We start from the raw sequence: 7,459 nt of genomic DNA, 5'->3' as shown, positions 1-7,459 counted from the left end.
CAGGATACAATCCCAAGTTGACTGCATGATCCACTTACCTGTTTGCATCAACTGCAGGAGGTCAAGCAGGGGTCATCTGATGTCCTTTAGGTTGGATCAACACCAGCCTCTGGAAAGATGTCATGACTGCAGGGGCAGTGGACCTTTAGTCATGTAATACTGTGATGTAGGGTAATGCATTTGTATTAACAGGGAGCTTATATTTCAGCATTTGAGATACACCTTGAGGCCTGATTTGGTAAAAAGCCCACTTACCACGACAAGGTACAGGCCATAAGTGGGATAAGATATGACAAAGACATAAGGTGAAAAACAAATGAGAAAGAAAGGCATACACATATACAAACAGGTACATAAAGGGTGTAGAGGGGCACTGAGTGTCCTGCCTCTAAACAGAGGGATATTGTTCTGTGTGCCTCCAGAGCACACTAAAACACGAGGTCTGAAATGAAAGCAAAAAAAAGAGCCTATAGTTATTCAGGTACTATTCTGATGCTAATACTTTAGTACTTATACTTGAGTATTTCTACACTCCGGTACTTGTACCTTTACTCAAGTACAGTACAAGATCTTATCACTTCTTACACCTCTGGAAAGCACTTTTATGTAAAGGAATACATTTTTATAAATGTCCCAACATTTCATTTTTATATTTTACAAACGTTTATATGTTATTAATGTCAAATGTTATATGTTGTATTATATAACAAAATAGACATTAAATAAAATATTAAATAGATACCTTTACATCCTAAACAGAAGGTCAAAACGTTAATATGTTACATGACAAACAAAAAAACGAAACATTATATAGGCTATATATACAGATGTTTGCTAATGTATCCCTCTTATATCCATCAGGAATTAATATGAAATGATGAATTAACATTACCTCAGCACTACATAAGTGTGGTCGTCAGTCATATTGACAAAGAAGCACTATTATATTATTATAATTATAATTATGGGCGTTTAAAAGGACGGTATTTCGCTTGTCAGATTCATATTTGCCGCCCATAGAGATGTAACGCCAGGTTGCTATAACAGCCGAAGAAGAAGGCTATGACGCTATCGCGTAGAGCTACGTTCTTGCGTAATGCGGAAGCAAAATCTAAACTGGGTTGGAATAACGATAGACGCGGCCGGGGCCTTAGAGCCACAATGGCTGGTGGTGTTGGTGGTATTCGCCTGCAGCAACCTATAAGCAGCAGTCACAAAACAGGCCAAATGCAATGTTACTTTGAGCCTCAAACCACATGTACCCTCACTGACTTTTGAGCATTATTCCCATCAGATGTCTCTTCTTTGACTAGGTGACTAGGTAATAATAAGGATAAACCCAAAAGCTAGAGCTTCCATTAAATATTTTATCATAGAAAAAACCCAACCCGAGAGCTATGTACTCTTTAAAGGGAGCCTGTCTGCTAAGTAATAGCTCCCCATTGATGAAGACAGAAGAAAGTCAACACATCTTCCGTAGCAGACTGAAAACTCAACAGTTTTGACTGCTGACGTTTTTTAAACTTCTCATTTCTGTATGTAGCTCTTAAAATGTTTTTTATTACTGAAAGCTAATGTGAAGCTGACAATTGAGCGGCCCAGACCAAGCAAGGAGGCAGAGGCAGAACGTCCAAAAATATAACCCGACGTGGGCATTTATTAAAATCATGTGCACAAAGTTCACAGCCTCAATCCTGCTGTTCTCCTTGCACACATCCTGCAGCCACAAGGATCTCACACACCCTACCAGCCTCCTCAACAGACAGGGAAACAGAGCCTAAATACACACACTCTAATCAGCACAACAAGACACAGGTGAGGGGGGAGGAGACAACACAGGACACCAGGTGCACACAATCATCAGCCACAGACATCAACATATTATTTGCACCCTGATTACTCTCGACCGCTGTCATCCTTACACCAGCATAACTACTCTCGGCGCTCTCGCAAACTCCCCTATATTTTCAGGCGGAGCCGAGGACCCGACCAGCACCTGCCAGACAACATTCCAATAAATACGGTTTAATCAGTTAAAAGATACTACCTCAATAATTAGTATGAATTATGTGCAAATATGTAATGTCAACTGTACTGTGCAATCACACTAATAAAGTGCAATATTACCCGGCCTGAAGCCGTCAGTCCATAGTGACGAAGTTACCTTCGTCACAGCTAATGTACTTGCATTTTTACGTGCTACACTGTCTAAATATAGCTTTGAAGATGAACATTAATATTATGCTAAATATACAGGAGTTGACAGTAATGGTTAAATGAACAGTTGATGTGATATCACACGACAGAGATCATGAGTCAGCTTTTCTCCAGTGTTGCAAACGACTGTTTCCATGACCCTCTGCCTCCTTTTGGATTCAACAACTCACCCAGTGGCAGTCTTTGACATTTACCAATAGTGAGGCTGTGATGTAACCTTCATTGCTGTTAAACTAGGTTAGGCCCTGACAGTTATTAGGGGGGATCTGAGGCTGCTTATATCACTGTGGTGTATCAAATGGCCAAATGTAGATGAAACATCAGGACTGCAGGAACAGAAAGAGCATGAGGAGGTGGATAGGTGTTAACCAGAGCAAAGGCCACATAGAGGTTAAGAGATAAAAAGTGATTACATGGTGCAGGAGTTCAGTTAAGTATGTCATTAAAAAGACTGTCTGCAATTGTACATGTACATCAAAGGTACTGTTACGTTCCCTCTTGGCTAGGGGTACAAAAGGGAAACGACACGACCAGATTGGATTTGGTATATGTTACCGGTAGTTTTATTTGTAACGGCAACTGAGTAAATGATGTACACAAACAGCTTGGCCCAACAACGGGTCAATCTGTCACTATCTCACAACAGGGTCTCCAAAAGAGAGTTGCCCAGTACTATACAAAAGGAAAGGAAATACCTCACTTCTAAAGTGGAAACAAAATAACAAAACGGGACTGTGGGAAAACACAGCTGGTGCGGGTCTACAGGTGCTAATCACCTGGATCTACGCAATATACCCACAGGAATGCTGGTCTACAGGTGCTAATCAACCTGGATCTAAGCAATATACCCACAGGAATGCTGGTCTACAGGTGCTAATCAACCTGGATCTAAGCAGTATACACACACAGGAATGCTGGTCTACAGGTGCTAATCAACCTGGATCTAAGCAGTATACACACACAAACCCTATACTAACACAGAACCCGACGACACGCTGCTAATCAGTGTGCTCGCCCAGAAACCCTACTGAATACACTGCTAATCAGTGTAGCTAACACAAAATGCACACGGCTAAACAGTCTCAGAAGTCACAGAACGAAGGCAATGTCACAATGCGAGGGTTGAGGCGTCTGTCACACAATACAGAGCCTCCCGAATGGTATCCGTGCCCAGCCTTTATACTCTTCCCCCGGATGACGTAGCAGAAGCGGGCAGGGCTTGGGTGACGTCTGTCCAATCCCCGCGGATGTTGCGAGGTCGAGACGGCCACTGACAGCATAGGAACTGCCCAGCTCATTTGCATACACACACAAACAGAGTTAAGGGCACAAGGTAGCAGCAGCTGTAACACCCCCCCCCTTAAAACACAAACCCCACAGGGTTTTTGTGAACCTTAACACATCACAACACCATGACCACAGCACACATCATTCCAGTCTGGACAGGGCATCTGCGAACACATTCTCTGAACCTTTCTTGTGGCAGATTTGCAGGTTGTAGTCCTGGACGATCAGAGCCCACCGCATGAGACGCTGATTGTGGTTGTACATGCGGGACAAAAAGACAATGGGGTTATGATCGGTAAACACTGCAACCGGCAAAGAACTGGACCCGACATAAACCTCAAAGTGCTGGAGAGCTAACAACAAAGCAATGGTCTCCTTTTCAATGGTGGAGTAGCGGACCTGGTGTTTGTTGAACTTACGGGAGAAATAGCAGACAGGATGATCAACTCCATCCGCATCCTCCTGCAGTAAAACAGCACCAGCCCCCACTGCACTAGCATCCACCTCGAGTTTGAAGGGCTTAGCAAGATCGGGAGCAGCAAGCACAGGAGCGTGACTTAGAAGTGTCTTTACACACTCAAATGCATGTTGGCAGTGCACTCAGGGGTCCGAACATAGTCCACCTTGGGACTTATCAACTTAGTTAGGGGTTGGGCCACAGTGGAAAAATTACGGCAGAAACTGCGGTAGTAACCGGCCATACCTAGGAAACGGCGGAGATCACTCCTGGTGCCGGGCACCGCACATTCAGCCACCGCAGTAACCTTAGCTTCCACTGGTCGGACTTGGCCTTGCCCAACCTGCTTCCCTAAATAGGTGACAGTAGCTTTACCAAACTCACATTTGGCCAGGTTCAAAGTAAGCGACGCCTGTGCAAGCCGGGTGAATACCTGCCCCAGGATCTTCATGTGCATCTCCCAGGTGGGCGTGTACACAATGAGATCATCTAAATAAGCGTTACAGTTACTTATTCCGGAGAGGACAGTATTCACCAATCTTTGAAACGTAGCAGGTGCATTACACATACCAAACGCCATGACTGTGTACTGCAGGAAACAGTCAGGTGTAGCGAAAGCGGAGATCTGTGAGGCACGGTCCGTTAAAGGTACCTGCCAGTAACCTTTAAGTAGGTCCAATTTACTGACATACTTCACAGAACCTAAATTGTCGATGCAATCCTCCATTCTCGGCAATGGGTAGCAATCTGTCACCGTAACAGCGTTCACCTTACGGTAGTCTGTGATAAAGCGTGGAGAACCATCAGATTTCGCTTCTACAAGACACGGCGAACACCATGGGCTAGAGCTCTGTGTCGCCAGGCCATTTGATACAAGATATTCAGCCTCCTGTTTCATAAGCTCGCGCTTGGTCGGATTGGCACGGTACGGATGCTGTTTAATCGGCCTTGCGCCTTTTACATTGATGTCATGCGTTATCACATTAGTTTGTGTCGGGACATCATGGAAAAGGCACGGGAAACGATCCACCAACTGGGTTATGTCATTCTGCTGTCCCTTATTGAAAGCGCAGCAACCGCCTCCTGGGCTCTCCCGTGGAGTTTACACTGGATTAACAGAGCCCAGGCATCCTCCGGCCACTGTAACGCTGCTGCAATGCGCTCAAACGCACCGAAATACGCATCCACTTCATTCTCCCGGAAAATCGGCACTAGCGAAATGTTTTCCCTACATTGAAGGCAGGTGGATGAGAATAGGCCGAGGAACCTCCTCCGCCATGACCAGGAACACCGGACGCGCGCAGCTCGGAGTCTAGCTCCAGCTGTCGTATCTGCACTTCTCTGTCAATTTCTAACTTCCGGACTTCTTTGTCCACTTCCAACTTCCGGACTTCCTTGTCCATTTCCAATTTGCGTAATTCCAGCTGTAACTGCCTGGCTTTCTCCCTGTCGTCAGTTTCCCACCGAAGCTGCCTGTCCTTGGCTTCCAAATGGAGCCGGGCGAGACGTACCTTGAGTTTAGCCCCTTCCCGGGACTCTATACTACCAACAGGAGAGGGTGGGCATCTGCGAGGCGGCGTGAGCGGTGCCTCCCACAGCTCGCCCCCCTCGCTGTCACCACCCCTTCCTTTAGTAAACGTAAACTCTGCCTCTGCCAGACGCAACAAGCCCTCAGTGGGAACTTCGGACACGGGTAGCTCAGCTGGTACAGCCGGTACAAGTACCTCTCTTCGCACCATCTCATCCACCACCAACGCCTTCAATTCTTTTTTTAACATCTGCCGATTCACCACGAGACTGAAGTGCTATCTCTATTAGGTCATCCTTCTTACACCGGTCCAGCTGCTCATAGGACGGCCAGACCAAGAACGCCTCTATATCGAACGATGCCATACCTGGGTGTACCGCCCACACGTTCACAAAGTTTTCAGCCACAATAAACCCACCTATAACCCCAGGAATTGATTTAAATGTATCCCGGACGAGAGCCCCCACGTGTTACGTTCCCTCTTGGCTAGGGGTACAAAAGGGAAACGACACGACCAGATTGGATTTGGTATATGTTACCGGTGGTTTTATTTGTAACGGCAACTGAGTAAATGATGTACACAAACAGCTTGGCCCAACAACGGGTCAATCTGTCACAGCTGGTGCGGGTCTACAGGTGCTAATCAACCTGGATCTAAGCAATATACACACAGGAATGCTGGTCTACAGGTGCTAATCAACCTGGATCTAAGCAATATACACACACAGGAATGCTGGTCTACAGGTGCTAATCAACCTGGATCTAAGCAATATACACACACAAACCCTATACTAACACAGAACCCGATGACACGCTGCTAATCAGTGTGCTCGCCCAGAAACCTGAATACACTGCTAATCAGTGTAGCTAACACAAAATGCACACGGCTAAACAGTCTCAGAAGTCACAGAACGAAGGCAATGTCACAATGCGAGGGTTGAGGCGTCTGTCACACAATACAGAGCCTCCCGAATGGTATCCGTGCCCAGCCTTTATACTCTTCCCCCGGATGACGTGGCAGAAGCGGGCAGGGCTTGGGTGACGTCTGTCCAATCCCCGCGGATGTTGCGAGGTCGAGACGGCCACTGACAGCATAGGAACTGCCCAGCTCATTTGCATACACACACAAACAGAGTTAAGGGCACAAGGTAGCAGCGGCTGTAACAGGTACAATTACAATTTATTATATATATATAATTAATAATATATATTTTTACTGGAAAGAATCATAAGAAATTCATCTGTGTCGAACTGAGAACAATTCTACAAAGTAATGAGTAACAAAATGGCGTTAGGGCAAAAAGTAAAATAATTATGATCATATTAGTGCCTTACAGTTTTTGTATAAGTCAAATTAGGCAAAAATAAAAAACAACTAATATCATGAGGTCAATATCAGCTCTTTATTAGCACAAGAAAACATTCACAAGTTAATATACCCCTTACCATTCAACGTTTATTTAAATATTTAATACCAGAACAGTATCTAGAAGACTGCCTGAAGGTGTTCCTTTTCATATACTTAAATGTCCCTGAAACCTGGTATGCATTTTAAAGTATAATAACTGTTGTTTAAAAAACAAATAATAATGAATAATAATTACCTTTTTCATTAGTAACAGCGGTTTGCATGGTTTTGTATTAGAATTATATCACGAATGCAGCACAAACACCCCCATAGATATTCTAGATACTGTATTATTTAGTTGTGTCCTAATGGGAATAGTTTGATTGACAATGGTAATGGTAAAAAGTTGTTTATTTTCTTGAAAAAACACCAAGATACCAGATCTGAAGTTGTATAATGCCATAAGTAAACTCATAAAGTTAAATTAGAATAACCAAACCAAGCTTTGGGAAAAATAAAATGGCATATCTTGCTTTTAACAATTAACTTTAATGAGCTTTATAACTGTTCTCCTGGTGTCCCCCAGAACAAGCATTTCCTCTCTTTCCACAGACTTGTAACT

Source organism: Gymnodraco acuticeps, unplaced genomic scaffold (assembly GCF_902827175.1).
Source record: "Gymnodraco acuticeps unplaced genomic scaffold, fGymAcu1.1, whole genome shotgun sequence".
NCBI lineage: Eukaryota > Metazoa > Chordata > Actinopteri > Perciformes > Bathydraconidae > Gymnodraco > Gymnodraco acuticeps.
This window is presented reverse-complemented; position numbering follows the sequence as displayed.